The sequence below is a fragment of the Eumetopias jubatus genome, unplaced genomic scaffold, assembly GCF_037043125.1.
Source record: "Eumetopias jubatus isolate StellerSeaLion01/CBP00866 unplaced genomic scaffold, mEumJub1_p1.0 scaffold_7, whole genome shotgun sequence".
In the NCBI taxonomy this organism is placed as follows: Eukaryota; Metazoa; Chordata; class Mammalia; order Carnivora; family Otariidae; genus Eumetopias; species Eumetopias jubatus.
The window spans coordinates 10,483,078-10,504,064 of record NW_028274813.1 but is presented as its reverse complement, the minus strand read 5'-3'; positions in this window follow the sequence as shown (position 1 = coordinate 10,504,064).

Genomic DNA, 20,987 nt, shown 5'->3' with positions numbered 1-20,987 from the left:
CTTATATTAGTAGGGTACCTTTGTTAGAATTAATGAGCCTGTGTTGGTATATTATTGTGAATTAAAGTCCCTACTTTATTCAAACTTCCTTAGTCTTAACCTAATGTTGTTATGTTCCAGGATCCCATCCGGCTCTTCTTGGCTGTGACAGTTTCTCAGACTTTACTTTTTTTTTTTTTTTTTTTGATGACCGATGTGGGGCTCAATCCCAGGACCCTGGGACCATGACCTGAGCCGAAGGCAGACGCTTAACCAAGTTTTGAGGAGTACCAGTCAGGTGTTTTGGAGAATGTTCCTTCGCTAGGATTTGTGTGAATTTTCCCCCTTGTGATCAGATTAGAGTTAGCGGTTTGGGGGAGGAAGACCACAGAGGTGAAGCGCCATCCTCATCACATCATGTCAAAGTACATGCTAGCAACACGACTTGCCACGGTTGAGGTCGACCTTGAGCACCTGGCTGAGTAAGTGTGTGTCAGGTTTCTCCACTGTGAAATCACTGCTACCCATTCCTTTCCATACCGTCCTCTTGGGAAGAAAGTCAGGGCACCCACACTTAAAGACTGGGGAGTTACACTCCACCTCTCTGAGGCGGGAGTATCTTCATAAATTATTTGTAGTTCTTCTGCAGAGAAGATTTGTCTCTTCTTCCCATTTTATTAATTTAATCATTTGTTTATATCAGTATGGACCCATTGATATTTATTTTATACTTTGTTGCATAATACACAATACTCCTGCATAATGCATTGTTTAATTATATTCTTGCTCAAGTTTTTCCAGCTTTGGCCACTGGCAGTCTTCCCACTGGCTCCTGTATCTCTCTGACACACTCCATCGCTGTGGAGTACATGCACGTGTGTGTGTGCGCGCCTGAGTGTGTGTGTGTTTAGCGCCTCATTACTTTCGGGCACTACAAGATGTTCCAGGCTCATTTTGTATATTTCTTGTCTCAATCCTAGTATTGGAGTCCTGGTGTTTTTTTGTTTTTTAGTTTTTTGTTTTTTTATTGGAGCGTGGTATTAGCAACACCTGCAAGTTAGGTGTGCTCATTGCTACTGGGGTATCATTACTCCTAGGCCCTCTTAGTTACAGAGCAAAGAAGCAAAGAAATGTATGTGTGTACACTAATCCACCTATTCATATTTGTTTGTAACCACCTGTATCTATATTGAGCTAAACCTGAGTTCACACTGATACCTCAAACCCCAATGCATTACCACATGGATCATTCTTGCCTCCTCTCCTTTCTTATCTGTTAACTCCCACTCCAGTAGGGATAAACGTTGCTCCTTCCTTCCATCATCCACTTATTTAATTGCTCAGTTTCACTATACAAGAGCAGTATCAGAGCTGTTGATCGCGGACTACATATTTTTTATGAAATTTAAAAATACTTTCGAATGCTTGCTACTATCCTGAAATGAAACTCATGGATCATATCACATGGTTACATGCAATATATTGCCCACACTGCAATATGCAAGAGAAATAAAAGGAAGTTACTTATAATAAAATAGTGTGTATTTCAATATCTATGCGCTCAAGTGTTCCGGAACCTGAACTGGATCGCCCGATGGAAGAACCAAGCGGCACCTGGAGATCTTGGAGGATAAGGAGGTTTATTTAACGCCAGCAGGCTCAGAAGAGAGCGGTCTCCAAAGGTCTGAGCCCCGAGCGCAAATAATGGAGACAATTTATTCACTTCTACTTCCGCATACTGGGCACTTTTGGCGCCTGCGCGAAGCGGGGCAGGGAGAAGAACCCGGATTGGTCGGGGTGGCGGGGGGGAGGGAGGAGAGCAGAGCAGGGAGAAGAACCCGGAGGAGCTCCGGGGCAAGGACTGGGGCTCTTGCTGCAGCGGTGGTCCATCTAAGGACACAGATTTTCCTTATTCCAAGCACTATTATAATAGAAAAAATAATGAATAAGGTGCTTGCATCTATTTAAGTTTTGATTGGACATAATATTCAGCTGACCATTATGAACACTTTTGTATATTTGATAATTTGAAACAAATGCTTAAGAAATACATCTGCATATCTTTATCCATTGATCTATATGTAATCACGCATGTGACAGCTGCAAATACAGACTGAAGTAACATCGCTACCAGCAACATGCTTTTCCGAAATGGTATCATTCTGGCACAAGTGATAATGTGTGGGGGATTTGCCCCCACAGCACCAAATAAATCTCTAACACCAGCTGGGTGTCCTACAATTGAACCCTGTTCTGACACTATCTACCCAGAGATAGTGTCAGATCCCACAGGTTAAGGGCTCAGTCCCACAAGACAGCCCTCCAGATGCCATTCACAAGTCCAGGTTGTTACTTTGTGTAATTGACGAATGGCTTATAAATCAGAGGTGCCCATGATCCCCCTCCTTGGGTTCCGATTAATTTTCTAGGGTAGCTTACAGGACTCTGGAAACCAGTTTACTCACTAAATTGCCAGTTTATTACAAAAGAATTTCAGGGCGCCTGGGTGGCTCAGATGGTTAAGCATCTGCCTTCGGCTCAGGTCATGATCCCAGGGTGCTGGGATCGAGTCCCGCATCGGGCTCCCTGCTCCTTGGGAGCCTGCTTCTCCCTCTGCTTCTCTCTCTCTCCCTCTGTCTCTCATGAATAAATAAATAAAATCTAAAAAAAAAAAAAAAGAGTCACCTGGGTGGCTCAGTCGTTGGGCATCTGCCTTAGGCTCAGGTCATGATCGCAGGGTCCTGGGATCAAGCCCCACATCGGGCTCCCGGCTCGGCGGGAGGCCTGCTTCTCCCTCTCCCCCTGCTTGTGTTCCCTCTCTCGCTGTGTCTCTCTGTCAAATAAATAAAATCTTAAAACAAAACAAAACAAAACAAAAAAAAACCCAAAAAGAGATTCAAAGATATGAATCAACTGCCAGGTCAAGAGATTACATTGGGCAAGGTCCCCACCCAAGGAGCTTCTGTCCTCATGGAGTTTGGGGCTGACTTGGCGGCAGGTGAAAGCATTCTGGCCCATCAATCTGGAAGCTCTCTGAACCTTCTCCTTTTGGGTTTTTATAAAGGCTTCATTACTTAGGCACGATTGATTAAGTCATTGACCACTGGTAACTGATGGAACTTCTAGCCCATCACCATTCCCTGGAAACGAGGGTGTGGGGCTGAAAGTTCCAATCTTGTATTCCATTGTTGGTTCCTTTGATCCCAGAGTCCTCACCTTCGGGGGGTTTCCAAAAGTCACCATGTTAACAAAAGCTTAGTAGTGTTTGAAAGGGTTTTTTTTTTTTTTTTTATGACTAACAAGACACACACTTCGCCTTTCATGGCTCTGAAGTAACTTCAGGAATTGAGGACAAGAGACCAAATATTATGACAAAGGATGTTCCCATCACGCTTATTGCTCAGGAAATTCCAGGAGTTTGGGGAAATATGAGTCAGGAAACTTATTCTAAGACCAAAATATATATATAGTATAAATCACAAATGTCACAAATGGTGACTAACTCTGGGTAAAGTTCAGGACAAATCAAAGTACAATCTCTCCCTGATTTGCAAGATAATTGAAATTACTGGAAAGTTCAAATTATGTTAAAACTATGCAAAAAACAGTTACATGTAAAATTTGGTGACATTCTAGGCCCAGATACTTATGAGTTTTTTGCTTACATGAAGGGACTTTTGAAAATTCTACAGGGTAACTTTCAAGTGTGTGAGACAATCCTGCGTGATTCTGATGTCAGGCATCCCTGGCCCCTATATACTAAATATTGGTAACATACCTCCGTCATTGGGACTACTTAAAAAAAAAAATCAAATTTCCAAAATATCCCCTAGGGGGCAATACCATCCTGTTAAAAACTGTCCTCTTAGGCGGTAACTTAATAAACCTAGGGATTCAGGGATGTTTATAATTAAAGAAAAAAATAAAGCAAACCAAAAATCTTATTTTTGGCATTAATTTTAAGAATGATTTGTGCAAGTTAAGTATTTAACATGTGCACAAGAACTTGGTATATGTGACAGATTAGAATTATGATTCCAATTTTATGGGTATACTTCAGTAAGAACTTAATCTTGTGATTATAAAGTTGAAAAGGATTCTATTTTTCAACCAATTTTGAAAATAAGTATTGTTTAAGAATACTGGAAATTAAAAATTCTATAAGCTTATTTTATTAGATTTATAGGATTCACCGATGTTCCCAGGAAGGTTTTGCTTGTTAGAAACAAAGTTTCTTTTAAAGGAAATTGACTATATAGGCTAAAAAACAAGACAACAGGCCCCAAATGGAGTCACTTATGCTAAGCCCCACAACACCCAACTGAGATTTAACTTAATTATAGTTTTGTTCTCCCAGAAATGGAATCTTAAATCAGTCAGTCGGGAAGTGCCTGTTAACACTAGTTGAGTCATCTGCTTGATAGACCCATGCTATTTCCTAAAGCAAAGTAACTTTGTGGTAACCAACCTGCTTTTTTGCCTAGTATAACTTGTTCCCGTGCCCCTCTGCCTATAAAAATGTATCATTTTTGTACAGCTCCGCAGAGCTCCTTTCTATCTCCTAGATTGGGTGCTGCACAGTTTGAATCAATTCTTGCTCAAATAAACACTTACAATTTTTAATATGCCTCAGTTTGTCTTTATATACACACACACAAAATTAGAAAGAAAATTGGTTATGTTAAAATATATGCAGCCTAAAAGTATTTAGGGGAATTTGATTAAGTTGCAAAGTCCTCTTAGATTTATAAGTAGAATATTAAGTTTTTAATTAAACCTAAATACTTATGGAATGTTAGCTTTTAATTTTTTTTTCAATAAATTGAAGATAAACTTAAAAACTCAAGCCACAAATAGCCTTTGTTGTTCCTTGAACCTGCTTCCAAAGAAAACCTAACTCACATGTGTAGCAGCTACCTTCCCTGTCTTCCCTGAGCCTTTACTGATTTCCTCCAAATCGCAGATAAAGACTGTAAACTTAAACCAAACACAAGCAAGCATTTAATCATTAAGGGAAAAGATGACTAATTTGAATACATGTTTTTTTTTTTTAAGAGAGAGAGAAAGTGTGAACATGCGAGGGGGTGGGGCAGAGGGAGAGGGAGAGAGAGAAACAGAGCAGGCTCCATGCTCAGTGTGGAGCCTGAGACAGGGCTCGATCTCATGACCCTGAGATCATGGCCTGACCCGAAATGAAGAGTCAGATGCTCAACTGACTGAGCCACCCAGGCACCTATTAACTTGAATACATTAAAATTAAGAAGCGCTATTCAACATAAAGCACCAAGAAAAGAGAGAAAAGCCAAGCCACACAATGGGAGAAAATATTTGCCATACATATAAGAAACAAACAGTTGATAACCAGAACATATAAATTATTCCTACAAAAGAATAGAAAGACTTCGATGAAAAATTCTAAGCAATTTAGGAATAAAAGGAAACTTCCACAATCTTACAAAAGTTTTCCATGAAGAAAATCAACAACAAATATAATCTTTCATGCTTATGTTTTGAGTGCATTCCCCCTTTTGATTGGGAGGAGGCAGGGATGTGGATTTCCACCACTTCCTTCCAGTATTGTGCTGGAGGTCCTACCCTGCACAAGGAAGAAAGTGGGGGTGCGTGGGGAGAAAGGCACAAAGATTGGAAAGGAATCGGTAAAATTTTCTTCACGTACAACATTCTTGTTTATGTAGAAAGTCCTAAGGAATCCACAAAAAAACCCTGCGAAACTAACAAGTGAACTCAACAATATTGCCAAATCGATTGTCTTTATAAATGTTAGGAACATAAGTCAAAATGACACTTTGTAACATCAAAGGGGTTTCAAATGACATGATAGCATCAAAACCGGAAACCACAGGAATGTATTATCAACGATGCACAAGACAAGTACATCGAAACCAGAAAATATTGAAGAGAGAAATTAAAGGGGACTTCCACTCGCCCAAAATGGAGAGATTAACCATACCTGTGGGTTGGAAGACTGTGCCATCCATCAACTCCACTTCCAGGTGTTTACTCAAGAGAAAAGCAGACATCTGTCCCCACTTACAGACTTGCACACAATGTCCCAAATAACTTAATTCAGAATAGCACCCCCCCCAAAAAAAACCAAAATGTACATTAACAAGTGAATTATACAAGCCATACATGGTCATTAGAACATTTAGACGTTCTAGATATGCAAAGTGGGGGGAAAAAAATCAAAGCCCTCTGGTTTCCTACCACTAACCCCTGTTCCTGTTTCTGATGCAGAGCTTTCTCCCCATTTTGCCTGCCTGCAATGTAGTCCTTAGGCCGGCCTCTGCCTGAGGCCTCCTGCCTCCACTCTTCCGGAAATTAGATTGGGTTTGAGTCAATCATCCAACCCATAATCAAGTGAATGAATTTGCCCGGGAGGTGTCATCCTTCAAGAGATGTGGCAGTGCTGAGCTGAGATGGGTTGGGGGATTTCTGAGGTCCTGGGTGCTCGCCTCCAACAGCTACCTGCAGCCACCCCAGTCGGGCCTGCGGAGGTCACTGCTGAGGAGGGGATTTGGGGAGAGCCCTCACTTCTCAGGCGTTGGTTTGGAGCGCCCTCTTGTGGCAGCGCGTCGAACTGAAGCCCAGCGGCAGGTGGGCAGAAAAGCATACCTAGGACATTCCCTGGGCTGGGGTGGAGACTTGTTCTGAGGGCTGGAACAGGCCTGTCATGAATCTCAAGCTGAACGGGCTGCAAAGGTAGCTCCCTTTCTTGGAGCAAACATTTGTACCGGGTGAGCAGAAATCTCCCAGGGACAAGTTTTCCAATACCTTCTTTTTAGGATGTCTCTCAACTCCCAGCCATGCCATGAAATGCTGTTTCTTCCTCCATCACAGGGTGGGCTCCTGGAATCCACGTTTGTGAACATGCTGTCACATCCTGGACCACAGCCATAGGACCTGGGTGGGCGCTTGGCAGATCTGGACCAAGCGGGGTTGTTTCCCTGGAAACTTGGAAGGAGAGCAATACAGAGACACTAAGTGGAGAGCTGGGTCTATAATAACGTGGCGAATGTGGGGCAGCTGTTTATTTAGTTCTACTTTGATATCTCCATGTGGGTTGAGTAAGAGAGAGAGCTGGAGAAACGGAGCAAACGTGCAGAAAGAAGCCAGAGAGAGAGAGAGAGAGAGAGAGAGAGAGAGCCCTCCCTGTGTTCTCCTTTCTAGAATCCCCTGAGGTCTGGCTGCAGCTAGCTTTTGGACCCTAAGATGCTTCTAGAACTTATTGGGTATGCTTCCTTATGTCTTAAGCTACCTGAAGTCCTACCACATCTGGTCTTGGTGCCTGTCTCTAGTGCTACTCATTCAGTCACTCATTCATTTCCTCATTCAGCAAGTAATTATTGACCATGTCTACATATCAAATAATACTGCTATAGAAACTGGGGAAAGAGCAGTGAACAAAAAAAAAAAGTTTGTTTTTTTTTTTTTTTACTGTCATGTAGGAGAGATGAACATAAAAAAACAAACCCATAAGTACACAACACATCAGATGGTGTTAGGGCTATGAAGAAAAGTGAAGGAGTAAGAGGAACAGTGACTGTAGACAGAGCAGTCAATAAAGACTTCTCTGCTTAGGTGGGACTTAAGTGAAGACCTAAAGGAATTGAAGAAGTAGAGGGAGCCATGTAGCACCTTAAGGAAAAGCACTGGGTAGGGAGAACAGTAAGTGCAAAGGTCCTGGGGCAGGAGGTGTTTGAAGAACACCAAGGAAGTGACTTTGACTAATGGAGTGAATGAGGGTTGAAGATGAGGTCAGAAGGGTGGAGGAATCTTGGGATAGGCTGTTTGGGTGTTGCTGGGTGGCGGCATGGGGTGTTGCAGGGTGGACATTTGGGAGGACTTTGGCTCTTGCTCTCAGATAGGGAACAATTGGAGGGTTTTCAGTACATGTTATGATCCTACCACATTTTTTTAAGTTAATAATCAGACATTGGTGTTTATTTTGGGAGTCTGGGGAGATCCATTCGAGATTCTGGAACTGCAAAAGCACCCATAGGCCTGGTGGGTAACACCCCCTGATAGGTGCAGGTCTGGGTCCTTGGCGGCAAATTGGGATGTATTTGTAGGAAGAATGAGGGCTCATCCCCAAATGGGCTGGATTTGGCTCTTGGCCATGTGATCTCTAGGCTTTTGCCCATTTGATTTGTTCTCTTTTAGGGGCTTCTATCTTTTTTCTCCCATGAGACAGAGCTCAAGGATGGGCCAGGTCTGATCTCCTCTTGCTTAGGAGGAGAAATCCCTCCCCCTGGCCAGCCCTCCCTCAATGGCTAAGGGGGCTGAGGGGTTATGGGGAGGGGAGTCTGTGTCGACGTGGAGTTCATTTACTTACTCAGCAACTCTTTATTTACGTATTCTACATGTCAAATCCTGTCCCCAAAGTGACATTAATGGAGACTTTATCAACAGCCTTTCCCTGAGCAGCAGGGCAAAATACCATACATGCTGGGTGTAAGGGGGCCCTGAATCTCCCATCTTCACTGATGCCCCATTCCCCCGCCTCCACTCTATGAAAGATGCTGTCACGGGAAGATGAATGCCAAGACCACAAGGCTCATTTGCACAATGTTGGAACGGTTCCTTTTGAAGTATCTGTAATCTCACTATATAACTCCTCACCTCGGGGCTTCAAAGAAGTCTTTCTAAGTCTTGTTACCTGATACCTAGGACTTGCATGGTGAGACCACGCCTCCGGGAAAAATTTTGAAACCCTTTTTAACAATTCTGCTAGGTCATCTTTACAGGAAACCAGGCACCCTAAACCACCGTTGACTGGGGGAGTCCCCCAGTGCTCTGTAGTACGCGAAAAACAAGGGCACCCCTTGGGATGAGCCGCTTTTCCTGGGCTCAAGCACCAAGGGTCCCCTCAGTGCTGATCCTGTGCTGTCATTCGGCCGGGGGCGGGGTGGTGGGATGGTGGATTCGTCTCCTAGGGCTGCCTTTACAAGTGGCTACAAACTGCACAGCTTTAAAAAGAAACTATTTTCCGATTGACTTATTTCGCTCAGCATAATAACCTCTGGTTCCATCCACGTCATTGCAAATGGCAAGATTTCATTTTTCTGATGGCTGAGTAATATTCCATTGTGTATATACACCACATCTTCTTTATCCATTCATCTGTCGGTGGACATCTGGGGTCTTTCCATAGCTTGGTTATTGTGGACATCGCTGCTATAAACATTGGGGTGCAGGTGTCCCTCAAATCACTATGTTTGTATCCTTTGAGTAAATACCTAGTAATGCAATTGCTGAGTGGTAGGGTCGCTCTATTTATGATTTCGCTCATAGGTGGAGTTTAAGAAACAAAACAGGATCACAGGGGAAGGGAGGGCAAAATAAAATAAGACGAAATCAGAGAGGGGACAAACCGTAAGAGACTCTTAACCATAGGAAACAAACAGTGTTGCTGGAGGGGAATGGGGTGGGGGGGTTGGGGTAACTGGATGTTGGACATTAAGGAGGGCACGTGATGTGATGCGCAGTGGGTGTTGTATGCAACTGATGAATCACTGAACTCTACCTCTGAAACTAATAATACACTATATGGTAATTAATTGAATTTCGATTTTAAAAAAATCTATTTTCTTACAGTCCCAGGAGCTAAAAGCTTGAAATCGTGGTATCGGCAGGGCCACGCTCCTTCCAAAGGCTCCAGGGAAGGACCTTCCTTCTTCTTCCAGCTTATGGTGGCTCCAGATGTCCTTGGCTGGTGGCTTCATCCCTGATCTCTGCTTTCATCTTCCCATGGTCTCCTGTTTCTGTTTTCTCTGCTCTGTCTTTTATAAGGACACTTATTATTGCATTTAGGACACACCTGGATTATCCAGGATGATCTCCTCTGGAGATCCTTAACTCAACTACTTTGGAGGTAGTTTTGTGTTTTTGTTTTTACGAAATGAGATTAGAGTCACAAATTCAGTGGGCAAGTACCCCACGCCCTAAGGTTCCCTAATGCAACCACTCGGGGTTATGGTGTGATGCTCAATTTTATGTGCCAACTTGACTGGTCTAAGGGATGCCCAGGTAGCTGGTAAAGCACTATTTCTGGGTGTGTCTGTGAAAGTGTCTCTGGGAGAGATTGGCATTTAAATCAGGAGACCGAGGAGAGAAGGTGGCTCTCACCCGTGTGAGTGGGCATCTTGCAATCTGCCGAGGTCTTGAATACAGCAAAGCTGAGACCTCCACCTACTCATGCCCCTGGACCTGGGTGGTCCCGGGTCTCGGGCCTTTGGAATCAGACTAAATCATACCACCTCCTGGGTCTCCAGCTTGTAGATGGTAGATCCTGGGTCTTCGTGGCCTCCATCCTCACGTGAGCCAATTCCTATCATACATCTTCTCATCTATATATTTAGGGATGTATCCTATTGGTTCTGTGTCTCTGGAAAAGGCTAATACACCCTGTCTAGTTATTTGACTGTTCCTGCTCTCTCAAGTTCCTGCCTCCTAAAAGCTGGCAGCTGTCTTGTTCCTGCCATAGGAGATGGGCTCTCCCTTGCTGCTTTGGTCCCGTCCAGCCTTCCAAAGCTGGGCTGGTGTCTCAGTACAGTGTAACTTCTGATCCCTGATCCTTGCTCACCTCCGGCGCAGCTCAGGTCCTTGCGGATCCATGCGGTCCGGCGTGCTCCCAGCTCTGCGGTTCCTCTCCTGCATCTCTGAGACTCCACTCCTCTGGGCTTGGTCTGACCCTGGTTCTCGGGATCCCGTGCAGCTGTTCCGACCGGGCTATGTGACACCCAAGGACGTTCTCACCATGTGCACCTGTAGCTGAGCGCAGCCCACAGGCCACGCCAGTCTTTGGCTGCAAAGAGTGCACACGGTAGACGAAATTCTCACCTCTTCTCTCGGTCCTGGTCTCCTTTTCTCCCTCCTTATTTCTTTTCCTCCCGTTCTAGTTTTTCGACTCTATCACATGCTGGGTTTGGTTCGCTACAGCCTCCAGAATGCTGCAGAATAAAGCCGTCCCTGACTACGGGGTCTTAAAACAACAATCTTTTTTTTTTTTCCCTTGTGGGCAGCCTGGGCAGTTCTGTTAATTTAGGGTTGGCTGGGCGGGGTGACTGCCTCAAGCTGTGACAGCAGCAGCTTTGCTTTTCACCGATGGCTGCGGGTTAGAAGGGACAGCTCGGATCCACGTCCTTCCTGGAGTCCAGTTTGATGGGGCGGCAGCTACCCACAGGAAGTTCTTCTTAGGGGAATGGCAGAAACTCCTGAGGCCCCATAAGACCTGCGCTTGCAAACGCTGACTGGCACTTCTATGCCCTTCCATTGGCCGAAGCGAGTCACACGATGACTCAAGCCCCGCCTCAAGGAGTATGGAATTACTCTGCCTAAAAGGAGGCCGTGGCGAGGCTGTGGATGCAGGGCGGGCTGAAGAATCGGGGCCCGTCATTCAATCTTACACCTGGTCAGTGCTCCTCAGTACGAACTGTTCGTCCCATGCGTTGACTTGTACATTCTCTAGGTTTTGAATGTGCACCCAGGCGAATTTGAAACTAGCGTCTGCGAGGACTTTAACTTGATTTCCTCAAGGGATTGCTGTTGGCTGCAGAAGGCACAGGGGGCCGATCTGCCTGTGGTACTTGACAAAGATAGAAGAGCTCTTTCTGAAAAATAACAAAAACTGGAAAACCTCCGCCAGCCATGACGTGGGGCTTTTAAGATCCGGGTCTGGGGCTCCATCACTGGGGACCCGAAACATCCATTAGCAAGGCCATTAGCATGCGGCGGCCAGGGCTGAGGCCAAGGACCAGAGCAAAGCTTTCGTTTCCTCTGCAAGACTGCAGGGAAAGGACTAACAGGAGGCCTTGTGCCAAGAGCGGGCCACACATTATCTCATTTAATGCTGGCCGCGGCCCTGGAAAGTGGTGTTTTTAAACCCACGAAATGGAGCACTTACATCTGTGCAATTATAATGCCTCTCCCTGGGTAATCACTTGAATGGAATTTTGTTGAGTGTGATGCAGTCCATTTCCCAGCATTGCTGGAAAATTTTGAAACACAGGTCAAGTACCCTCACCTTCAAGTTATATCAGGAAGCTTGCTCAATAGAAAATCCGGTGTCACAAGAATAGCTCCATTACGTGAGCAGGCAAATGCCTCAGAGACAGCCTGCGAGACCTCCTCATCTGCCCCCTCGGCAGCCTGGAGGATGCGGCTGCTCTGTGCTTCCCTCATTCATTTGCTGATGCCAGTCTTGGGTCTCTAGGTACCATGCATGGGGCGGTCTCTGGTCTGGAAGCAGGCTGAGAACCGCCTCCCGCCCCCAGCCCTCCTGGAGGAACGGGAGACCCTCATGGCCCCGAGGCTTGGGACATCTCTCTCCAGCGGTGTAGGTTGTCACCTTTGGTCATCTGCAAGCCAAGCGAGGGCTGTCCACTCTTCAGCTGCCTTTGGTCAACAGCTCACTTGAAAGTCCATGTCAAGAGGCTTTGGTGGCTGGGGTGGAGGTGACAGAGGGCAGGCAGAAGGAAGCACCGAACTATTTCCTGCTCGTCTCCATCTTTTACTTTCTTCTCCGATTCTCATCCGAGTCCCTCCCTGGCTCCTTACCTTCCTATCACTGCACCTGGAAAGTTCTCCCCGCCATCCCGCCCTCTGCGTGCTCCCTTCTTCGCTCCACGTTGTCCTATAAGAGCAGTGTGGTCCTACTGTCCACGTGAATCAGATTCTGATTCAGCAGCTCTAGAGAGGGGCCTGGGTTTCTCTCAAGCTTCCAGGGGATGCCGACGCTGCTGGTCCACGGACCACGCTCTGAGTAGCCAGAGTATCATGTTTTACAAAGGACTACTACATATATGATGCCCTTGTTCCTTGCCACAACCCAGAAGGGGTTGTTTACAGGTGAGGGGGCGCAAGATCGGAGAACTGGCAGGACCGTGTTGGGAGCCCCCTGGGTAACATCAAGGACTCGGAACCCGGGTTTCTGATCAGCAACTCGATGCCGGGTTTACGCTGCTCGACTAGGAGGACGCAAGGCCGTGAAGCCGTGGGCTCCACCTACGTGCTTGATGTCACCCATGCCCCTGCCTCGACACCGCGGTGACTGTCCTATTATTCCGAGGGCCCATTGTTCCTGGCCTACTGAGGTGCCCCAGTAAAATGAAAGACTTCAGAGAAGGGGTGTGTGGCCGTAGGTAGAGAGCACACACATTTCAGAGGGCAGAGCTCCCGGTGTCCCTGTGTGAGATCAGGTGTGCTCTGTGGGCTGTCCTTGGCCGTGGAAATGGGCCGTATAAATTATACACAGAAATAATATGCATTCTGCTGCAAGCTGCCAGAAGGTCTCGCGATGGTAGAGATGCTGGATTGCCTTGCTGGGGAATGGCAGGCTCTTCCGGGGGATGAGAGAGAAAGAGAGAGAGAGAGAGAACTCGAGGAGGGGGCGGAGGTTGAAGCCAGGCGTCCAACTTCTGCATTTCCTGTCAGCAGTGACGTGTGCTTTTCTCTCTGGCCAAAGCTTGCTGCCCTTCGGCAAAGGACCTACATTCTCAGAGTTGCAGATCGTGGGCAAGAAAGAAGGTTGAACAGAGTCCAATCCGTGAGTGATGATTTCGGGCCCGGTGAACCTGAAGATGTCGGGTAGGAGGTCAGAGAGGCTGAGTGCCCAGCCCAGGCACTGCGCGGCTGGGAAACAGAGGCCTCTCGACAGAGACACCTGCCCGAGGCCTCCCACCTTCTTGAGGGCAGCCCTGGGGCCAGCGCGCTGGCTTCCCAACCGTGGCCTCAGGTTTCTCCTCTCACTTCATCTCTTTGCCTGTCCATGGACCAAGATCTCGTCTGACTTTTCTTAAGCAGGAGAAAGGGCTCCGGATTCAAGACCGGTGGCAGTGGGGAGCAGCCTGCAGGGTCTTGGAGAGAAGTGCTCAGTCATGGGGTGCACCCAGAAAAAGGTAAAATCTCTTGGCATCAGGGAAAGACACCAGTTCGACAGGTTGTCACCCCCTTGGATCTCTCTTCTTGGGCCACTGTTCAGCGGACATTTCCGTGTGCTTCCCATTACAGTATGTCATTTATTCGCCTGCCCCTCAGTAAACGCCGTCTGTCCGAGGAGTGGATGAGCTGTGTGCTCAGGCCATTCCTCCCTTCAAGTCCTCTCTTTCTTCACTGAGGAACCACACATGACATCCCCCCTCCGCCAGCCAGTCCTGTGTGCCGAGCTGACTACCCAGAGGTCAAGGCCATGGTCTCTGCCCCCAGGGACCATCGTTGCAATGCTCCCGTGTGAATAACATGCGTGCGACCCCGTTCTAGAGTGATGCTACTCAGAGCACCTGTCTGCTTCCACAAAGGGAGCTTCCACCAGAGTGTAAACCAACACACCCATCACGCCACCGAGAAAGTCTTACTATGAGAAAGAAAAGTCCGCGACAGCCCTAAGGCCTGTGCTTAGCAAAATAGCTGATTTGTCTTCTAGCACCAGGTTCTGTCTCCTCACTGACAGGAGGAATGGAATTCCTAATTGTGGGCTGCTGATCTGTGGACCGCACGCCGGGAGCCCTGTTCGAGAGCACTTTCTGTGCATCGGGCACACCGCTAAACACTGTGAGTATATGTACAGGGCACACACACACACACACACACACACACACACACAGACATGTATATGTGTGTGTTAATTTCATTCCTTAAATTGGGCCATAAAATAAACTTTTTCTCCTTTTTGGTGTATAGTTCTATTTTCATTTTAATTTTAACACTTGTATATGCTCATGTAACCCCCACCATAATCAAGATACAGAAGACATCCATCACTCCAATGAACTCCCTCCTCCTATCCCTTTGTGGTCACCTTCCTGCCCCATCCAGAACCCCTGACTACCCCTGGAAGGCAGACGTAAGTGGGGCGCCAACTCGGACGGTGCGGAGAAGGGCACCATCCTAGGGAAAGAAGGAGCGTGGGCACCCGAGACTGCACAGAGCAGAACTCAGTGAGAATCAGCTCCTGTGATCATGTCCCTTAAGGGCAGGACCTCGAAACTCTGCTCACATCCAACTGCGCAGGATCGGGGAAACAGGACCTTTGTTCTGGATGGCCATTGTCTCCAACCTCTCCCTACAAAATAGGAGGGGTGACAGTTACAGTCTCTGCCACAACAGTGAAATTCAAGGACTGTCTCGTTTATTTCTTCTTGAAACAAATCAAGTGTGCGGCTCCCTCCAGCACACCCTGGCTCTGCTGTCCACAGCAACGTGGGGAGCGACCCCCAGTGTTTTCCGTTGTTCCCTCGCTGCTCAGTACAGCTGACAAGGGTGGCTCTTCATTCTCTGGGGGACACTGTGGCTCTGAGGAGGGGACAGAAGATACTCCCTCCTGAAGGCCCGGCCGTGGGACTCTGCCCCTGCCGTGAAGGCCATGGCCTTCATAGAATGGCCTGTTCAGCATCTCCTCAGCCACCCTCACCTGGGTCTGTTGCTTTAGGGCATTCCATGGCATTCTTGAGGAACACCCCGAATCCCAGGGGTCCCTGACATAGTCTCAGGAGCCTCAAGATTAAATATTCAAAATTAGTATGAATTCTTGGGGCGCCTGAGTGGCTCAGCCAGATAGGCATCTGCCTTCAGCTCAGGTCTTGATCTTAGGGTCCTGGGATGGAGCCCCACGTTGAGTTGGGGCTCCCTGCTCAGCGGGGAGTTTGCTTTTCCCTCTGCCGCTCCCCCTCCTCATGCGTGTGTGCACACTCTCTCTCAAATAAATAAAATCTTTAAAAAATTAAAATAAATTAGTATGAATTCTTAAGTTCACACTAATAATAATCTTAAACATACATATATATTTAAAATAGTCTTTAAAAAGATAAATTCAACAGCGCCTCAGGGGAACTGACCAACCTCTGACATTCCACTGAACCATTCGACTGAATATTGGTTACATCCAATATTTACAAAGTAGATGTCTCAATCAGGAGCCTGGCAAGAAAGAGAATCAACTTGGGTAATTTCAGGAGAACTTAATAAAGGGACCATGCTGTACTTTGGAGCTAGTAACATCCAGGGGGGCCTGAGAGGGTGAGGGATGGGGGCTCTTAACAGCCCACAGAATTGTCCTGAGGGCTTTTCACAGGGCAACTGATTTAAACCTTGCGGGGCCACGAGCACAAGGCCAGTGAGATCGAGGTGGCGATGAGGAGGCATTCCAAGCCACTTTTGATTAAAGCGACAAGGGAGAGGAAGTGGACCCGAGCCAGTCCCTGCAGTGTAGAGTTGCTTGAAGAGGACACATTTATGTGAGACGCCCAGATGGAGACACAAGGCGGCGGTGTGTGTGTGTGTGTGTGTGTGTGTGTGTGTGTGTGGCAAACAACACTCCTGGATCAAAGTGCACAACTTATCCGAGGAGCCAACAATGGTGAGAGGCAATTCCTGTGTGCGCAGGAGGGAGGGCAGGGGGGAGGGAGGGGTTTGCATGTTCAGACAGGACTGGTATGAGGAAGAAGCCCGCCTTCCTGCCCCTGCTGCAGCCAGCCAGCTCTCTCTCTCAGAGGATTTATTTATTTATTTTAGAGGGAGAGCGCGAGTGAGCAGAGGGGTAGAGGCAGAGGGAGAGGGAGAGAGAGTCATAAGTAGACTCCACGCTCAGTTCAGAGCCTGACAGCGAACTCAATCTCACGACCCCGGGATCACGACCTGAGCCAAAACCAAGAGTCGGACACTCAACCCCAATGGAGCCAACCAGGCGCCCCAGCCAGCTCTCTTTAACCACATCCTTTGAGAAAGGCCAGAAGAGGGAGGCCTCGGAGGTCATTCACGCCAGTGGTGGCCACCAGTCTGAAGCTCCCTGTTTGCCACGTCCGTCAATGCCCATTATCTCAAGTCATCGCCACAATCCTGCAAAGCGGATGTTATTGTCCCTTTTCTGTGGACGAGGAAACTGAGGTCCAGAGAGGTGAAGTAACTTGCCCGAGGTCACACAGCTGATAGTGGCAGAGCCAAGGCTCCATTTCAAACCCAATAAGCTTCTTGTTATACTATGTTGTCTTCCACATCCATAACAGAGACACAAAGCACACGGAGTAGGAGACTGGAACAGACCGTGTGCAGACATAATGGGGGGGACCCAGACTGAGGAGGGGAGGAGCACTCAGGTCATCGGAGATGGCTGCAGGAGGAAAGCAGGTGTAAACTGAACCCTGAAGGGCAAGGTGAATTGCTATGAGTGGAGCAAAGGGAAAAGCATTCATGGTGGGGGAACAGCATAACCAAGTGCATGGACATGGGGATGAATACCATGTCTAGCACAAGCCGAGGCAACAATCCTGGTGAGAGCAGGAGGCTCCGTTGGGAGGGACTTGCAATAAAAAAGAGGGGGGCCAAGACAGTGGACTGGCCTCATGGGACTTAGGCATCGGCTCCAGTTCTTAACAGAAAAGCGAAGGGATGGAAGCAGAGATTAAGGAAGATTGAAATCCGAGGTACACAGTCGACCCCCCCAAGATGGGACTCTGAAGAGTGCAAGTGCTACAGCTCTATAAATTAGGTATCGAATGCAAGTGACTTTCAAACCCAGTCATCGTGTGTTTTGCCTCTAGCACCAGGTATATCTTATAAAAGGCTATCATTCAAAACGTAGCTAACACATAAAGTAGGTGTTTTTCCCTTTTTCTGACTTAATGAGTTTTAACTGACACTCGTATTGCTTTTCTGGAAAACGACTCCCCCATGCCCCGCCATAAAACCTACCAGTGTGTGCATTCCCACACGGCTGTGAGAAGAGCCCCGTCGCTTTGACAACGGACGTGGTGGGCACCTGTAGGCAGCACCCTGCCCTCTGCCCCCTGCTTGGCCCGAACCCCCAGCAGGTGCTGAAAAGCAGGGTTTGGGCTGAGAAGTCTCAGGGCACTGATGCCTACAGTGAGCCCTGGGTGCCAGGCTCTGCTTAGACCCACAGTGGAAGAGCTCTTCTTCCAAGACCTGGCGAGAGCCTGGAAGCTGCTTTCATTTGGTTTTTATAAGATTGTCAAATCAAAGTTAAACAAGCATAAACGAACCTCCCCCGGGGCTCTGGAAATGAGCAGGCTAGAGAGGGTGGAGGCAGTGGCTGAGATGGGTGAGGGGGTCCTCTGAGATGCCCGAGTGGGTGATAGTCCAAGGCCACGGCAATGCCATGTCCGCCCAGAGTGAGGCTGTGTGCTAGGTAGGGGCTGGATGCAAAGGTCAGTGAGGCCGGGTCCGCTCTCGAGTGGAGACACCACAGTTTGAGTCCTTAGTTGCCACCTCTTCAAGGACCCCTTCTCTGCCACACACAAAGCTGTCCCTTTCAGAAATAGGTGCCTTATCTGGGGGCCCCGCAACCCCGTGTGTCCTACTGATCGCGTTGTTCCCCATACTGGATTGTCCTTTGCTAACTTCCCGGTCTTCCGTGCTCTCGCCAGTGCTGCGCACCATTGCTTGAGTCAACGTTTTACAAAATCGCTGGACCAGTGAAATGGGGTAAGGGAATTTAAATCCAATGGCGGGAGTGAGTGAATGATGTTGAGTTATCTTAAGACCATTTGCTTTCCTAAGAGAAGTGATTTGGGAAATACCCTCTAGAAGCTCAGAAAGAACCCATCTCGCGTATTTGGGGGCTCGGGATGATTGTGGAATTCTGGGAAACTGCAGCCACTGACAGGCTAATGGGTGCCCGGCCACCTGGGGCAGGCTGGAAGGGGGCGCAGAGCCACAGAGGAAACACCAATCACCTTTGACCCTCTCCCTGCTGGGGAGGAGAAATGCAGCCACCAGGCTGCATTCTCCTATGAGCAGGAGAGGGGAGTGGCTTAGGGTGACATGACCACAGTCATGGGAATGTCGCCCCTCACTCTTCTGCTCTACTGACATAATGGTGTCCAGCCATCGGTGTCCATGTTTAACCAACATGACAGCACGGTATTGGAAAGGGAAAGAGAGATGATCTGCTGCCACCCAGTTGGTGGGCCTTTGTGGATTGTGATGTGAAGAAACTTTCGTCCTTCCTGCACATGATCTCAATTCTTCCTTGACCTCTCTGTTCTTTCACTAGTTCTGGAAAAGATTTCTCAGGCCTTGGGACAATAGTAGACTCACTGTGTAGGTGATGAAAATGCATTGCCACGTTCCGTTCTCCCATGCGAAGTTCACTCCAATCATGTGGGCCATAATGAGTTGTCACAAGACACAGAGTGGTCATACACCCATACCAGGCATTCATGGTTTCTTAGCAACCAACCAGAAACTGTTAAGCAGGTATTGTTTGTGTCTGGGCTCCTGTGTATCAGTAGCTGTGTAGTCACCGCTGAGTGTAGATGGACGTTTTGTGCGTGTGTTGATTTCTTCTCTCGATTCCGTCGCAATGTAGTCACCTAACAAAGAGTTTGAAAGGTGGTAGTATTTCTGAAATTGTTTCACGGGTCTGGAGCTAATTTTAAGAGAAGCTAATCTTATCTGTTTCTCTTTACCATTTAATGCGTGCTACGCTTTGAGTTTTAACAATTTGCTTGGAGTTGCATAGAATAACTATTCTGAAGACCTGCCTTAGTTTCTAAATCCATCAATCCCTCTTATTTTCTGTTGCTTGAACGATCTTCGAGGACATGCTTTATTTCCATTTTACCTCCCCCACTAGAGGCTCGGAGAGGAGCAGTCCCAGGTCCCTTGGCCAGGACTGGGACTCAGACCCACATCAGCCCACTGTGCCATGTCTGTGGGGTAGGTAGGAGGTTTCTGGCTTGAAACTTGAACCCCTATATATAGTGTGACTCCTCAAACACGGTGGCCAGAATGTTCTTGGGTGTCTGTGATGCATGGTATCACTCCCTTAGAGCTCAGCATCACATGGTCATCGTTCTGGCAGACCCTACCTCTGGGTCAAAATGTGGGAGGGAATAAAGCCAGACTCCAGACCCCAGAAGCCACGGGGTACACTGCTGGCCACGTCACTGGAAATCTCTTGGTGTTGCTGAATGAATGAATGCAAAATGAACGAATGAGTGAGGGATTCCAATTCCATTCACAGCCAAAGTTCACACTTGCCCCGCACCCTGAAGCAGCACATGATGGTTTCCATTACCCAACACTCGGGAGATTATTTTGCTGTAAACAATGGTACTTTTGCATGTTACCGGAGAATTATAAGTTCTCATTGTTCAAATTATTGTTCTGGATAATTATTGTGGTGACACAGGGAGAGAAACGGAGCTGCCCTCTCTTATGAAACAGTGAGCCAGCATGAGTCAGGAGTGAGCATTAGTGAGTATTGTTGCAAACAGGTGGCAACGGACGGCCTTGCTCTGTTTGCCAAGACAAATGCAATCACAGTGCACAGCATTAGATACCCTTGCATGGTCTTGCTGACAACTTGTGCAGAAGCATTTGCTATCAGCCGAATCCATTTCATCCTGAATGTGCGCCATTCTCACCTAGGCTTACTTCCGAGGTGCTTTGAGTCTTTTGGACCACAGCATCTATTTATAGCTGGGTCTCCAAGTAGAAACGAACCAAAGCTCAGCTTCACTTCCCCATCCAACCCACACCCTCTGGAAGCACCTCGTTGTGCACTCTGTGTCTCCAGCTTGTACCCGGATGTGAGATCTGGCGTGGTAGTGGACCATTATTCACTCTCTCGTTTGTGTCCATTCATTAAACGTGTCTATTTGTTCTCTCTTATAATAAATACTCATCAACTTTTTGCCAAGTGCCAGACACACTGGGAGATGCTAAAATGAATGTCCTTCATAGGGAAGAAGCCCCACTCGTGCAACACAGTGCCTTTGTCATTGGGGCAGATTTTATTTAAGATTTATTGGCAGAGGAGGGGCCTTTACAACTCAGCAATGCCAACAACTCAACACTGAATATTGGACATCACTGTCTTTAAAAGTCTTGCTACTACCATGCCTCGTGTTTTGGCTATTCCCACCCTCCCTTTCTCTCAGCCTGGGAGACTTTCATTCCTGTTCCTACCTCCAGCCCCCCCAAAAATAATTCAAGGAGCACATTAGATGGCTACAGATTCGCTGATGCAA